The 16355-nt window shown below is 36.1% G+C and overlaps 1 protein-coding gene, 1 non-coding gene and 1 pseudogene across 2 annotated transcripts in view; all 3 read right to left on the minus strand.

Annotated features, from left to right (window-relative positions):
- LOC132594446 (ferritin light chain pseudogene) overlaps nucleotides 1-2480 on the minus strand; it is a 36280-nt pseudogene extending 33800 nt beyond the window's left edge.
- HTR2C (5-hydroxytryptamine receptor 2C) overlaps nucleotides 1-16355 on the minus strand; it is a 258300-nt gene that overhangs the window by 210657 nt on the left and 31288 nt on the right. The window lies entirely within an intron of this gene.
- Nucleotides 2255-2383, minus strand: LOC115841677 (small nucleolar RNA SNORA35). Its single transcript, XR_004034917.1, has one exon. It is a non-coding gene; the product is annotated as a small nucleolar RNA SNORA35 (small nucleolar RNA).

Here is a 16355-nt window from a genome sequence, read left to right on the forward strand (position 1 = left end):
TACACCATCTGCTCCGGATAGAAATTTGTTGTCTTGACAGTAATAAAGGACAAATAGGCAAAACAGATACATCAAGCCAACAAGAGGGTAAATGCAACAAGGGAAGAAGCATTTCCTAGATAAATTGCTTTTTCTTTTGAATACTACATTCTATACTAAATAATACTTCACTCAACTATAAGTAGATGTTTATCAAAGAGAATTCATATTCATAATCTTTATCACAAAAATCATTCTATATTATGAGAGAATCTAAACAATCATACTTTGCCATTCCTCATTCCATTAATTTCCTAAATGAAATTAAAGTACACAAACAGGAAAATAAAACACAAAAATAATCACATGGGAAACAAAATAGCATGTTGCCCTTAGGAAAAATACTGAGAACAGACATTATGTTGACAGATTCTCACCCACCCACACGGACTTCCAAGACAAGCCCCTAGACTACATTATTTTAAGAAATTGTTTTAAAAATCTATTTAAAAGACTGTCTTCCCACATCCTGTAATCAGTGTAATATGTGTGTATATGGCTGAGGAGGAATAGGGGAGTGTTCAAATAGCATTTGTTCTACATTAAAATAATAAGGGGAAAAATAAAATTCTGTATCATTATAACACATTAATTCACAAAGTTAGATCATATAAATATCTTGCCATATGTCTAAGAAAGAAGATATTTACTTTCATTTTTAAAAAAGAGGCCAATTTTTGGAACCTCAAGACAAGGAAATTTACATAGAGGCACATGGCCCATTTTCTACTTTCATTTCATATCACTCACATACTTGATGTTCAAACTTCTTTTATCTTTGGTTCAATGGTGGCAATAAAGATGATAGTTTGAAAGATAGTTGAAAGAAAGAAATTAAAAAATATATACTGTATAAAAAGTCTATTCCTTATCAATTGTCAGAAAAAATGTGTCATAGTTTTTATTTCATTTTGTATTTCAATCAACAAGGATTTATTTAGTGCGATATATATTTTTCACTGATATATTTCATCTCAATTGTCTGAAAATAATAATAAGCTGCAAGTTGTGTATACTATATTACAATGTTGGCCTAATTGTCAGAACATAGCTATGACCTGAGGTTAGACCTATGAGCCCAACGTCCTTTCTGGCTGAAGGCCCTAAAGACATTTCCTGGGAAGGCAAGTTTACCATCCACAATGTTAACACAAAAAATGTGTGAGGTCTTACTTCAAAATAATTATTTTCACTTAAATAACTTATCGTGAATTCATCTCTCACAAACTAATCTTTTCTTGATTTTAAATGAGTTTTCAGTCTATGTTTTATTTGCCACATAAAACAGTGCCATGTTTTGTATGGTACTAAAACTAGGGTATTCAACTTTCTAGATCTTGTCTTCAAGTCCTGGTTATAAGAATTAATGAATGACTTCATAGGTAACTTACATGAATTTTTCCATCAGTAATTATTTATTGAGCTTCTACTTTATGCAAGGCAAGGGGCTAGGTGCTGCAGTAAGTACTAAGATGTATGAGAAGATAGGGTCTTTGCTTTCAAAGAGTTTACAACTTAGCCAATAAGTTACCGACATAAATGAGTACAAAAAATGGGAAACTAGTTATTGCCAAACTGTGTGATAGAGGGAGAGGTTCAAGGGGGACTTGAGTATTCAAAGGTATTATGAAGGAAAGAAGGGGCTAGGAATGGGTCTTGAGCGTAGATCTAAATTACAAGAAATAATTGGGAAAGAAATTCTGTCAGCACTAGATTTAAATAGACTGTTAAACTATCTACAGGGAATGAAGAGGCAGGGGAAGGTTAGTTTGTCAGAAAGCTGGTAAGAATGTGGGGCAAATAAAATACACAAGAGCCAAAATCTGTAAGACAATTATAATCTATTTTTGTCACATCAAAAGGAGAAAACAACTTATCTCTCCTATCCTAACACTTAATGAGCAATTTGCCAGTGAATATAAATGAATTTATCTTGTAATATAATCACCATGACAATCTTAGATCATTCCAGTAGTGTCAAGCTTATTTTATGGACTAGGACACTGAGTCTAAGAGGGTTAATGTGAATTGCTAAGAGCTACACAGCTAGCAATTATGATGATAATAAGCAATAACGGTGATAACATTTATTGAGTACCTGCTATTAAGCTGATTCAAACATAGTCACTTTTATCTAGTAGTAGCAGATACTGAGCTGCTTGATTTGTTTCTCCACCTCCTCACTTTTCTTAGGCAGGGTCCCAGGACTCAGGAGATATGTACCCACCTGCATGCAGGAGTAGCCCACAGCATGACTCTCCCAGCTTTGTGGAGGGATTTGCTTTGGCACTGCTCGATGCCCAGTTGGTCAAGGAGGAGCCCAGTGGGTCACTTGCCAGTGCTGTTGACAGTGGAGCTAGGGTTGGGATGCTGTGTTTTGTGCCGAAGAACCAGCTTGAAGGAGGGTGTGGATGGGAGACCTGAAACATCTCAGGATCCATTGCTTCATTCCCTCGGCATGGCTACCGCACACATGGGTCAGCTTCAGGTGAAGGAATTGTGAGTTTAGAATCAGGCAGGTCTGGGTTCAGAATCCAGGCTCTGACACTCACTAGCTATGGAACCTTGGAAACTCATTAAAGCCCTCTTGGCCTATGTTTCCTCATATGTGACTGTTGCGAGAGTTAGAAGAAATAACTTGTAGAGTCCAGTCCAGTAGGTGACATTAGTAGATGTTCAATCAATAATAGCTATTGTCACAACTAAACGCCTCCCATGTAACCAATGGCAATTCTCTTTTTCTTTTTCAAATTACATTTGTGAGGAAGTTAGTTAAACATTTTTAGATTTTTTTTTGTTAATAATTCCATATTTTTCTACTTGTCTTATAATTTTCCCTTACAAAAGCCAAGTTGCTTTATACCTAATTGTTTATGTTGGCTTAAATGTTGAATATGACTATTTAAAATTGCTTAAAGTTTCTTGATGAGAATTTGTAGATCACTACTCTGAAATTATGTAAAAGACAAAGACACATTTTTCCTGTGTATCTGGAAGGAACTCACATTCTCCCAAATGTACAAAACAGAAAACTATCCATTTGATGTGCCTCCCATTTTTTCTCCTGGTTATGACTAAAAATTTGTCACCTCAAGCAGCCATTGGCAAATAATCATTATTACTTCTTTTTCATTATTTGTTTCATGAAGTCATTGATAAAATTCTATGAACCAAGCACTACTCTAAATGTAGAGTGTTCCTATTTAAAAAAAGCCTTTTTCTATACCCCTTCTAGTTTTGCCCTAGCCTATTATGCTGCCTTACCAAATGATGCCCCCTTGGGTGCTCAGCCATCCTGGAATTTGAAAAACGGTCTGGCCTTAAGTGCACAGGACTGGATTAACTCTAACCATTGCTATGTGAATCACCATTATCATCTCATCAACACGGCTCCATTGACAAAATCGATTAATCAATGAAAAAATAAAACAGTACATTGTATACACATTGTGAATATTCACTTTTAGGAGATAATGCCAACTTTTTCCCCCTAGTAGTTGTACAGTGTATACTTCTGCCAGTAATGCATAAGAAATCTATTTGATTCACATTCCCTCAAATGCTTGGTTCTTTTAAACTTTAAAGATTTTATCAATACAGGAGGTATAAAATGTTCCATTTCCTTCTTGCCTGCCCTCCCTGAATAAGGAAGGTTCATTACCAAAGTTGAGGTTTAGGACTTTTCTTACACACCTGAAAGAGAATGGAATCAAATACGAGAACTTTCTCAGCAAAATGAGAACTACTGGTGATATTCTAGGCCTTTGTTGGTGAAAGGTTTTTAAAAATGAAGAGGAAGAAAACAATTTAAAAGTAAGCAATACCTAATTTAAGAGTAGAGAAAAAGTGCACTCCCAAATTTAAAGTGTACAATGACGCTTATCTATGAATGATAAAGAACGTATTTTCCTGCCTAAAATTCTAGAATAATGGCAAATTGAAGAGAAAAATATGAATTCACACTTGTTTCTATTTTTCCAACAAAGGAGACTTATTTCCAAACTGTTGGTTAACCTGTTAGAATATAGATACTGTCTTCAATGTGCAGACTATTTGATGGATATGAATGCAAAAAGGTGGAAAATAACATGTGACAAACTGTTTATTAATTATGTGTTCTAATAGTTCACATTTTCTTTAGAAGACTATTCATTTATGAAGTTGTCATCCCATTTAGTTCATCATGTAGAAAAATATGTGTTCATTATTCCACAATTTTGAAAAGCACTTGCAGTTTCCTAGAGTAATTATTTTATATGTAAGTATGATTGCAACAGCCTTAATGCTAAATTATAATATTACTTCCAGTATGTATACTCATCAAAATGCAATGCTGTAGTAGAGATAATTCACCTAAAAGAAATTTAGTCAAGGTTTTTATCAATATTTCATCAGTGGTAGCCATTCTATCCCTATCTATAATGATGTGTCATTATTGTCTAACCATGTCCCAGTAAAATTATGTACGTGCCTAGCATTAATTGCAACAATATCATTCAATGCCTCTTGTTTTTGTGGAAGAGGAGCATGTCTAAACAAACAAAAGTTCCTTAATATAAAGATATGAAGATTAAAAAAAAGAAATCCTGCTTTTCTTAAGCATAAGATAGATACTACTTAAATACTGCTCCTAAAAGGAGACCAAACTCACACTATTTAAATATTTGCTTCAATTTTTGGATATATGAAGCATTAGAGAAACATTTCTGCTGAAAAGTTAACTACTGGCATTATTAAAATCTTGATATTCTATGTTATGACTAATTGATGCAGACCAGTGAACCAAAATTGTTTTCAGAGTCCAACAAGCATTCACATTTTTACCTTCATTCTTCAGTGTCGTGAGGGTGAGCTACTGGGCACTGCACTCTTTAAGAAGCAGATCTATAAGCTTTACTTTCAGACTGGCACTATGATCTAATGATAAGGTACTTTATCCATGGTCAATACAGATTTTTCTCAAGGTAACTATATATTGGACAGAAAAGCAAAATGTCTCTCTTTTGCTTGCTTTTACTAATATCCTCAAAAATTTAATCGATCAACCAGCAAATATTTATGCATATAAGATACTTATGTACAAGATACTTACGTGAATGCCTGGGTAAGGTGTAAAAAAGACAAATAGACTGCTTAATGAAATGGAAGAGATAATGATGGCAAATTTGTGTACAATTCATCCCAGTTTGTAAGCTCACTTCCTGAAGATTCTGAAAGGCTGAAATGCAGGCTTCATTGATTCCTCCCCTTTGTACCTGTATAATCTTTATTGCTCAGAGCACATGATTTGGCTTTTTGTAACATTCTTCCTTTTTTGTTTGTTTTTCCATAATTAATCTTATCTCACCAATAGGATTATAAGCAACCTGAGATGTCATAGATCCTAGCTAAGAGTTATCTGCAACGCCCACAGTTCCTGGCATAGTGCTCATCACATAGTAATTCTCCATAATTATTTTGGTTAATTAATCTAATATTTAAGGGTATATTATCCAGATAACTTAGTCCACTCATTCTTTATTCTAACCGCCGGGGACTCAAGTGGGAGGAAAAAAGATAAAATTCACTGTTATCACCATCAACTACTAGTTCTGGACTCTTCTATTAGTTAAATGTTTACAGCAAATTGTGTGAAAACTGAATAATTTAGAGCAATAAACGTCATCCTTTTCTTGTGATGGGATACTTTGGTATGTAAGTTGTAGTGTTTTGCTTTTTAAAAACTAGGTTAAATCATTTTAGTTCTAATGCAAACTTAAGGCACTACTTATTAATATGAAGAGTCAAAAATAATGATCTTGGATTTACATATTTTTCCCAAAAAATAAACTGAGAACTTTATGTTCTCCGGGGAGTGATATCATAAAGTATAATGAAGGCAGAACTACTGGATCTGTATTCTGCCAACTCGTACTATCCAAATTGCCACTGACCTTCTCCTGAAGGCTTTAGAGAGCCTAGCTATACTTTTCTTTTCCTCTAATTCAGTTGATAATCCCTTCTCACAGCTATAACTCTGCCATAGGAAATCTCAATTAGTCAATTGTTGGAGAGGAGTAAAAAAATTATTTTTAACTGGCAGAATTCAATGTTGGATAGCAAACATAAAGAAAGTTGTCTGGGAACAAGTCATATGTTATAGTGTAAGGTACACAGAAACTAAATACAAATCATATTTACTCCTTCTATTTCATTTGTTTTGGTGCCTCCCTTGGGAATTTAACACATAAATCAATTCCCTAAGCTTGGGAATATTGAGAAGTGATGATCTTAATTCAACTTTTCCTAAAAGGTTGTCTAGATAGTAGATGGGACGTTAAGTAGATGATCAGATTTTAAAAGTTGTGGCTTGGAAGGACTTTTGTCCCCCTAGAGTCCCAACCACCGGAAAGCTATGGAGCATGACACAACTCTATAGCCACCTGGTGGTAGGGGATGTTTGTTACAGGTGTAATCATTGGAGGGCACAATACCAAAGCATCAGAACTGAAAGATGAGAGATCCAGTCCCATATTTCTAAATACTTATAGGAGTTTCTCTTTGGAAGAGCTGCTATAAATATTATCAAAACCCCGTGGTCAGCATCTTCCTCTATCATTTCCATGTTGCTCTCACTTGGTCTACCCCACCTTATTTCGTTACTAAGTATAACCCAATAAGGTCACAGGCCCCATCAACTCTGCCTCATTCAATGCTCGTTCGTTTCCAATCTTTTCATGCAGCCCTCCCCCACCCCCACCCCCGACACACACATTTGAAATGCTCTTCCTCCTGCCCTCTCCACACTCTAAATTCAACTGCATCTTCAGTGCTGAGTTCAGAGACACTTCCTATACCTTATTACAACACAAGCAAATCTTACCCATTCTTCATTTCTTTTCCCTCATTGACTTTACAGCTTTCTTCCCCTAAGCTATCTTTTCAATGATCAGCTCTCAAGTAAAAAATTTTTCCCCATAGAATCACTCTCTTTAAAAATGTACTTCTTAGTATTATGTGTCAATTATATCTCAATTAAAAAAGAGCATCAGAAAGGGAAGTGAACTAGAGACAAATTTCTAGAAGAAGGAAAGTGATGTGTTTGTACTGACAGGTAAATCAGCGATGGGGAAGTGGCTGTCTACAATGGGAGACAGCTGAGATGGAAGTGGAAGCCATAGAAAAACTTGCTACCCACCTGCCTACTAGATATCACCCAATGGGCATCTTAGAGGCAACTCAAATCCAACATGTCTGAACTAAATTTATCTCTGTCCCTCTCCCCAAACAAAACTGCTTCCCCTCCTCTTGTATACCCCATCTCAGCAAAAAGTATCTCATATCACTAACTGCGCAAGCCAGAGAGCTGAGAATCATCCTTGGCTCTTCCTTCTCTCTTACTTGTTCACAACCAATCACCAAGTCCTGACCCTCAAATAGGACAACTACTGTCAATTCCCACCACCCCATTCCACCATGTTGTCTGGACATGCTGTCTTCACTTCCTTACAACTAAACCCTCTCCAATCTGGCTTGTCTCCACTGCTACACAAAACTCTTATCAAAATCGCCAATGACTTGCATGGTACCAAAACTAACAAACATTTTTCTGATCTCATAAATTAAAGTTCTGGCAAGAAACAGAATTTACTTTATAAATTTCATATACACCTGAAAAATTCAATCCCACAGAAAAGTCTAAATCTTCTTTAACCCATGAGTTATAATCCCCTCCACCAAATTCTTTTCTAGAGCTGGAACAAACTATAGAAGTGGTGGATTTGACTCTCCTGTCCTTACCAGAAAACAGAAGTACCTTCTAGCTCAGCCTTTATTGGACAAATTTGGAGAAGACACTGAAATTTTAGGTTTCTTTAGGATGTTAGAGATACTTGGTCATTTTTTCCCTTTTAGAATCAGAGGTTTCCGTTAGCCAATAACATAAAGATCTGTTTGTAAACTGAAAATTTGGCTTACACTTTAAAGGCACGAGGAGTGCCAACTCATCAAAATGAATATTAAATAAAGAAAAGCACCAAGGAGCAAACAATGTAAGGAAGGTGTGCTGCACTTAACTGTTAGCACATCAAGTACCAAAGTCAATTTTAACTATAATTAAAAAAATAAAGTGTAATAAAGACTAATTCAAGGGCTTCCCTGGTGATGCAGTGGTTAAGAATCTGCCTGCCAATGCAGGGGACACGGATTCGATCCCTGGTCCGGGAAGATCCTACATGCCGCGGAGCAACTAAGCCCATGTGCCACAACTACCGAAGCCTGCACACCGCAACTACTGAAGCCTGTGTGCCTAGAGCCCATGCTCTGCAACAGAAACCACTGCAAAGAGAAGCCGGCGCACTGCAACGAAGAGTAGCCCCCGCTCGCCGCAACTAGAGAAAGGCTGCACGCAGCAACAAAGACCCAACGCAGCCAAAAAAAAAAAAAAAAGACTAATTCATTTATGCTTTTATATCCAGGGGAACATCATGTGTTTTGTTAAAATGAATTTGCAGAGATAAGTATATATGCAATTTAAAGGAAGCTTTCTGTGCAGAAATCTAAAGATATAAAAATAATAAATAATAATGTACGAGTCATTCATTCACACTTTCATACAACGTTTATTGAACACATTTATTGAGTACTCCCACATTATCGATAAGCATTGCTTGAACTATTAAAAGACAATGTTTAAACTGGGGCACAAATGAATGAATTATACTATTTTAATAACATTATGAATAATACTATTTTGTTAAATACACAAATACTTTGGAAATATCTGTACAAGTCTTTAGAGATACAAACTATAGGAAGTAGTAGATGGAGCAGGAAGAAAGCTCAGAATCTTTGAAGTATGTGCTGAGTATTTTAGCCATAAACTCTCTTAACCTCCTGACGCCAGGTACTTAAACCAAATTCATTTTCTAGTCAAACATTGTTTTCTGAAGACAAACTGTCCAGTTCATTATCCAGGGGTATGCCACTAAATAACTGGAAATATCAATATCTACTGCCTTGTTTGGCCTCATTTAAAAATATAAAGTATCCTTCAAGAGAAAAGTTCATACAGTTTTGACATTTACTAAGTGGCTTTTATATGCTAGAAACTTTAAGTGGGTTGTTGCATGTAATCCATCTGACAAATTTATATCATACTAACTTCCATGTTATTGTTGAGCTAAACAAGGCTTAGAGGAGGTGAGTAAATGGCAATAATACTAATAACAATAGTAACAATAAAAACAACAATAGCTAACTTTTGTCTAGCATCTGGTATGTGCTAGGCACTTAATATTACTGGATTGACATAATAGCAGTTTTTCTTTGGCAAGTCCATAGGACTCAAGAGACTTTGGATAACTCACTTAAGCCCTCGAGGCCTCATATATTAAGTACAGGTAATAATAAGCACTTTCATTGGAATGTTGTGAAAATTAAATGGAATAATTTGTATAATTTTCAGCATATTGCCTGACATTGAGTAGTATTCAGTAAGTGATAACTTATAACTATGTATAACATCGCTCCTCATTTGATGGGGAACTTGATCACAGGTCCTTTGAATGTTAAAAAAACTTAAAATTCCCTATGTCTACATTTGCTCTTCTAACTCTGATTAATAAAACTCTGTTACCTTTCCTCTCATGGTCAGTCAGTATTTAAAAATTACCTAAAATTTTCTGACCAAAATTTGTGCGTTCCCTCTAGTGTGGAAAAGTGAAAACTCTCCCTTTGCTCTGCCTTCCGTTTTTATCCCTGGGTTATGACTAAGCCACAGCTACTAGTAGATGCACTTCCTGTTTTCAGGGAGATACAGGTAAATAAGTGGGAGCAAAAATTCCCCATTTATTAGCTTGTTGGGAGAAATTTTTTTTTAATTCTGAAGTCTCTTGTGTATAATAATTTCTCATTAAATCTTATTTCACGTCTAGCATTCCAATGAAACAAAACTCCAAAACAACTGGACAAAGTCCTTTTGGGAGGGATGAGATGGAAAATGGAAAGAGAATTAGAGGAAGAGTAAGAATTCCTAAAAGTATTTGGATTGAGTTAATTTTGTACTTGATATTCCATCTTTCATAATTCCTAACTCTGGTGTTTTTTGTAATATTTCATCATCTCACTCCACTTCCACTTCCACAGAAGTAATAGAAACATCTTCTATAAAATCTATATGCTTGTTGTGCCTGTCATTGTGTATGCCTACACTGTAGCTCATCAGCAAAGTCTGTCAGATGCTGAGACATTGGTAGAGACCATATTTTTTTCTTTTTTAAAATAGATCTTTATTGGAATATAATTGCTAAACAATACTGTGTTAGTTTCTGTTGCACAACAAGGTGAATCAGACATATACATACACATGTCCCCATATACCCTCCCTCCTGAGCCTCCCTCCCATCCTCCCTATCCCACCCTTCTAGGTGGTCACAAAGCACTGAGCTGATCTCCCTGTGCTATGCTGTTGCTTTCCACCAGTCATCTATTGTAGTGTATATATGTCGATGCTATTCTCACTTCGCCCCAGCTTCGCCCTCCCACCCCAGTTCCTCAAGTCCATTTTCTATGTCTACCTCTTTATTCCTGCCCTGCAACTAGGTTCATCAGTATCTTTTTTTTTTTTTTTTTTGTGGTACGCGGGCCTCTCACTGTTGTGGCCTCTCCCATTGCGGAGCACAGGCTCCGGACGCGCAGGCTCAGTGGCCATGGCTCACGGGCCCAGCCTCTTCGCGGCATGTGGGATCTTCCCGGACCGGGGCATGAACCGGTGTCCCCTGCATCGGCAGGCGGACTCTCAACCACTGCACCACCGGGGAAGCCCCATTTTATTTTATTTTATTTTTAGATTCCATATATATGCGTTAGCATACGGTATTAACTTTTTCTCTTTCTGACTTACTTCACTCTATGACAGTCTCTAGGTCCATCCACCTCACTACAAGCAGTTCAATTTCGTTTCTTTTTATGGCTGAGCAATATTCCATTGTATATATGTGCCACATCTTCTTTATCCATTCATCTGTCGATGGACATTTAGATTGGTTCCATGTCCTGGCTATTGTAAATAGTGCTGCAATGAACATTATGGTACATATATCTTTATGAATTATGGTTTTCTCAGGATATATGCCCAGTAGTGGGATTGCTGCATCATATGGTATTTCTATTTTTAGTTTTTTAGGGAGCCTCCATACTGTTTTCCATAGTGGCTGTATCAATTTACATTCCCACCAACAGTGCAAGAGAGTTTCCTTTTCACCACACTCTTTCCACCATTTATTGTTTCTAGATTTTTTGATAATGGCCATTCTGACTGGCACAAGGTGATACCTCATTGTAGTTTTGATTTGCATTTCTCTAATAATTAGTGATGTTGAACATCTTTTCATGTGCCGCTTGGTCATCTGTATGTCTTCCTTGGTGAAATGTCTATTTAGGTCTTCCACCCATTTTTTAACTGGACTTTTTGTTTTTTTGATATTGAGCTACATGAGCTGTTTGTATATTTTGGAGATTAATCCTTTCTCTGTTGTTTCATTTGCAAATATTTTCTCCCATTTTGAGGGTTGTCTTTTTGTCTTGTTTATGGTTTCCTTTGCTGTGCAAAATATTTTAAGTTTAATTAAGTCCCAATTGTTTATTTTTGTTTTTATTTCCGTTACTCTAGGAGGTGGGTCAAAAAAGATCTTGCTATGGTTTATGTCAAAGAGTGTTTTTTCCTATATTTTCCTCTAAGAGTTTTAGAGTGTCTGGTATTACATTTAAGTCTTTAATCCATTTGGAGTTTATATATATGTATGGTGTTAGGTAGTGTTCTAATTTCATTCTTTTACATGTAGCTGTCCAGTTTTCCCACACCACTTATTGAAGAGACTGTCTTTTCTCCATTGTATATTCTTGCCTCCTTTGTCATAGATTAGTTGATCATAGGTGTGTGGGTTTATCTCTGGGCCTTCTATCCTGTTCCATTGATCTATATTTCTGTTTAAGTGCCAGTACCATACTGTCTTGATTACTGTAGCTTTGTGGTATAGTTTGAAGTCAGGGAGCCTGATTCCCCCAACTCCGTTTTTCTTTCTCAAGATTGCTTTGGCTATTTGGGGTCTTTTGTGTTTCCATCGAATTGTAAAATATTTTGTTCTAATTTTGTGAAGAGTGCCATTGGTAGTTTGATGGGGATTGCACTGAATCTGTAGATTGCTTTAGGTAGTATAGTCATTTTCACAGTATTGATTCTTCCAATCCAAGAACATGGTATATTTCTCCATCTGTTTATGTCATCTTTGATTTCTTTCATCAGTGTTTTATAGTTTTCTGAGTACAGGTCTTTCACCTCCTTAGGCAGGTTTATTCCTAGGTATTTTATTCTTTTTGTTGCAATGGTAAATGGGAGTGTTTCCTTAATTTCTCTTTCTGATTTTTTGTTGTTGGTGTATAGGAATGCCAGAGATTTCTGTGCGTTAATTTTGTATCTGCAGCCTTACCAAATTAACTGATTAATTCTAGTAGTTTTCTGGTGGCATCTTTAGGATTCTCTATGTATAGTATCATGTCATCAGCAAACAGTGAGAGTTTTACTTCTTCTTATCCAATTTGTATTCTTTTATTTCTTTTTCTTCTCTGATTTCCATGGCCAGGACATCCAACACTATGTTGAATGAGAGTGGCAAGAGTGGACATCCTTGTCTTGTTCCTGATCTTAGTGGAAATGCTTTCAGTTTTTCACCATCGAGTATGATGCTTGCTGTGGATTTGTCATATATGACCTTTATTATGTTGAGGTAGGTTCCCTCTATGCCCATATTCTGGACAGTTTTTATCATAAAATGGTGTTGAATTTTGTCAAAAGCTTTTTCTGCATCTATTGAGATGCATGGTGCATATTGATCATATGGTTTTTATTCCTTAATTTGTTAATGTGGTGTATCACATTGATTGATTTGCATATATTGAAGAATCCTTGCATCCCTGGGATAAATCCCACTTGATCATGGTGTATGATCCTTTTAATGTGCTGTTGGATTCTGTTTGCTACTATTTTGTTGAGGATTTTCACATCTATGTTCATCAGGGATATTGGTCTATAATTTTCTTTTTTTGTGGTATCTTTTTCTGGTTTTGGTATCAGGGTGATGGTGGCTTCGTAGAATGAATTTGGGAGTGTTTCTCCCTCTGCAGTTTTTTGGAAGAGTTTGAGAAGTATCGATGTTAGCTCTTCTCTAAATGTTTGATAGAATTCGCCTGTGAAGCCATCTGGTCCCGGACTTTTGTTTGTTAGAAGATTTTAAATTATGGTTTCAATTTCATTATGTGTGATATGTCTGTTTATATTTCCTAATTCTTCCTGGTTCAGTCTTGGAAAATTGTACCTTTCCAAGAATTTATCCATTTCTTTGTGGTTGTCCGTTTTATTGGCATATAGTTGTTTTTAGTAGTCTCTTATAATCCTTTGTATTTCTGCAGTGTCAGTTGTGATTTCTCCTTTTTCATTTCTAATTTTATTGTTTTGTGTCCTCCCCCTTTTTTCCTTGATGAGTCTGGCTAATGGTTTATCAATTTTGTTTATCTTCTCAAAGATCCAGCTTTTAGTTTTATTTATCTTTGCTATTGTTTTCTTCATTTCTATTTCATTTATTTCTGCTCTAATTTTTATGATTTCTTTCCTTTTACTGACTTTGGAATTTCTTTGTTCTTCTTTCTCTAGTTGTTTTGAGTATGTAGGGTTAGATTTATTATTTGAGATTGAGATTTTTCTTGTCTCTTGAGGTGAGATTTTATTGCTATAAACTTTCCTCTTAGAACTGCTTTTGCTGCATCCCATAGGTTTTGGATCATCGTGTTTCATGGTCATTTGTTTCTATGTATTTTTTAATTTCTTCTTTGATTTCTGCAATGATCTCTTGGTTATTTAGTAGTGCACTGTTTAGCCTCCATATATTTGTGTTTTTTTACAGTTTTTTTTCCTGTAATTGATTTCCAATCTCATAGTGTTTTGGTCAGAAGTGATGCTTGATACGATTTCAATTTTCTTAAATTTTCCAAGGCTTGATTTGTTACCCAAGATGTGATCTATCCTGGATAATGTTCCGTGTGAACTTGAGAAGAAAGTGCATTCTGCCACTTTTGGGTGGAATGTTCTATAAATATCAATTAGATCTGTCTGGTCTCTTGTGTCATTTAAAGCTTGTGTTTCCTTATTTATTTTCTATTTTGATGATCTGTCCATTGGTCTAAGTGGTGTGTTAAAGTCCCCTACTATTATTGTGTTACTGTTGATTTCTCCTTTCATGATTGTTAACATTTGCATTATGTATTGAGGTGCTCCTATGTTGGATGCATAAACATTTATAACTGTTATATCTTCTTCTTGGATTGATCCTTTGATCATTATGTACTGTCTCTCCTTATCTCTTATAACAGTCTTTATTTTAAAGTCTATTTCAACTGATATGAGTATTGCTACTCCAGCTTTCTTTTGACTTCCATTTGCATGGAATATCTTTTTCCATCCCTTCACTTTCAGTCTGTATGTTTCCCTAGGTCTGAAGTAGCTCTCTTGTAGACAGCATAAATATGAGTCTTGGTTTTGTATCCATTCAGCCAGTCTGTGTCTTTTGGTTGGGGCATTTTATCCATTTACATTCAAGGTTATTATTGATATGTATGTTCCTATTACCATTTTCTTAATTGTTTTGAGTTTGTTTTTATGGGTCTTTTTCTTTTCTTGTGTTTCCCGCTTAGAGAAGTTTCTTTAGCATTTGTTGTAAAGCTGGTTTGGTGGTGCTGAATTCTCTTAGCTTTTACTTCTCTGAAAAGCTGTTGACTTCTCCATTGAATCTGAATGAGATCCTTGCTGGGTAGAGTAATCTTGGTTGTAGGTTTTTCTCTTTCATCACTTTATGTATATTCTGCCACTCCCTTCTGGCCTGCAGATTTTCTGCTGAAAAATCAGCTGATAACCTTATGAGATTCCTTTGTATGTTATTTTTTGTTTTCCCCTTGCTGCTTTTAATATTTTTCTTTGAATTTAATTTTTGTTAGTTTGATTAATATGTGTCTTGATGTGTTTTTTCTAGGATTTATCCTGTATGGGACTCTCTGTGCTTCCTGGACTTGGGTGACTATTTCCTTTCCCATGTTAGGGAAGTTTTCAACTATAATCTCTTCAAATATTTTCTCAGACCCTTTCTTTTTCTCTTCCTCTTCTGGGACCCCTATAATTCGAATGTTGGTGCATTTAGTACTGTCCCAGAGGTCTCTGAGATTGTCTTTAATTCTTTTCATCCTTTTTTCTTAATTCTGCTCCTCAGTAGTTATTTCCACCATTTTGCCTTCCAGCTCACTTATTCGTTCTTCTGCCTCAGTTATTCTGTTGTTGATTCCTTCTAGTGTATTTTTCATTTTAGTTATTGTGTTGTTCGTCTCTGTTTGTTCTTTATTTCTTCTAGATCTTTGTTAAACATTTCTTGTATTTTCTCAATCTGTGCTTCCATTTATTTCCAAGATTCTGGATCATCTTTACTATCATTACTCTGAATTCTTTTTCAGGTAGATTACCTATTTTGTCTTCATTTATTTGGTCTTGTAGGCTTTTACCTTGCTCCTTCATCTGTGACATATTTTTTGCCATCTCTCTCTTTTTTTTTTTTTATGAGTAGGATTGTGTTCCTGTCTTACTGGTTGTTTGGCCTGAGGCTTCAAATACTGGAGTTTGTAGGCTATTGAGTAGAGCTGGGTCTTGGTGCTGAGATGAGGACCTCCATGAGACCTCACTCCAATGAATATTTCCTGGGGTCTGAAGTTCTCCGTTAGTCCAGTGGTTAAGACTTGGAGCTCCCACTGCAGGAATTTTGGCCTGACCCCAGGCTCATGAACCAAGATCCCAAAAGCCACCAGTTCACTTGGGGTTCCTCCTGTCTCCTTGGGCATCAGAGTTCCCCACTAGCAGCCGGCAGGCACCCTAGTTGTGGGGAGACATTAACTTTGCATCTTCCCACACTGCCATCTTGACTCCGCCTCCTGAGACCATTTTTTAATTTTCAGTTGTCAGTTCTTAGGTGCCCTTTTGACTTTGCTGTGTGCTTTGTAACAGTGGACAAATGGCTTGCCTGCCTTGCTCTGCCTATCTTTGTGATACTCATTTCACTATTCATCAATGAATTTGTGAACCCTGATCATTTACATCAATGCTTCTCCAAAGCTTTCAACTGAGAACAGTCTGTAGTCACTTGCAGAGAGTCCTGACCTTTCAAATGCATTTTGTCCTGGTTTACTTAATCATTTCTATTCTCTTTTTCCCTCCCAGTGTACCAGTACTCTCTGGAAATTCTAAA

The sequence above is a fragment of the Globicephala melas genome, chromosome X, assembly GCF_963455315.2.
Source record: "Globicephala melas chromosome X, mGloMel1.2, whole genome shotgun sequence".
NCBI lineage: Eukaryota > Metazoa > Chordata > Mammalia > Artiodactyla > Delphinidae > Globicephala > Globicephala melas.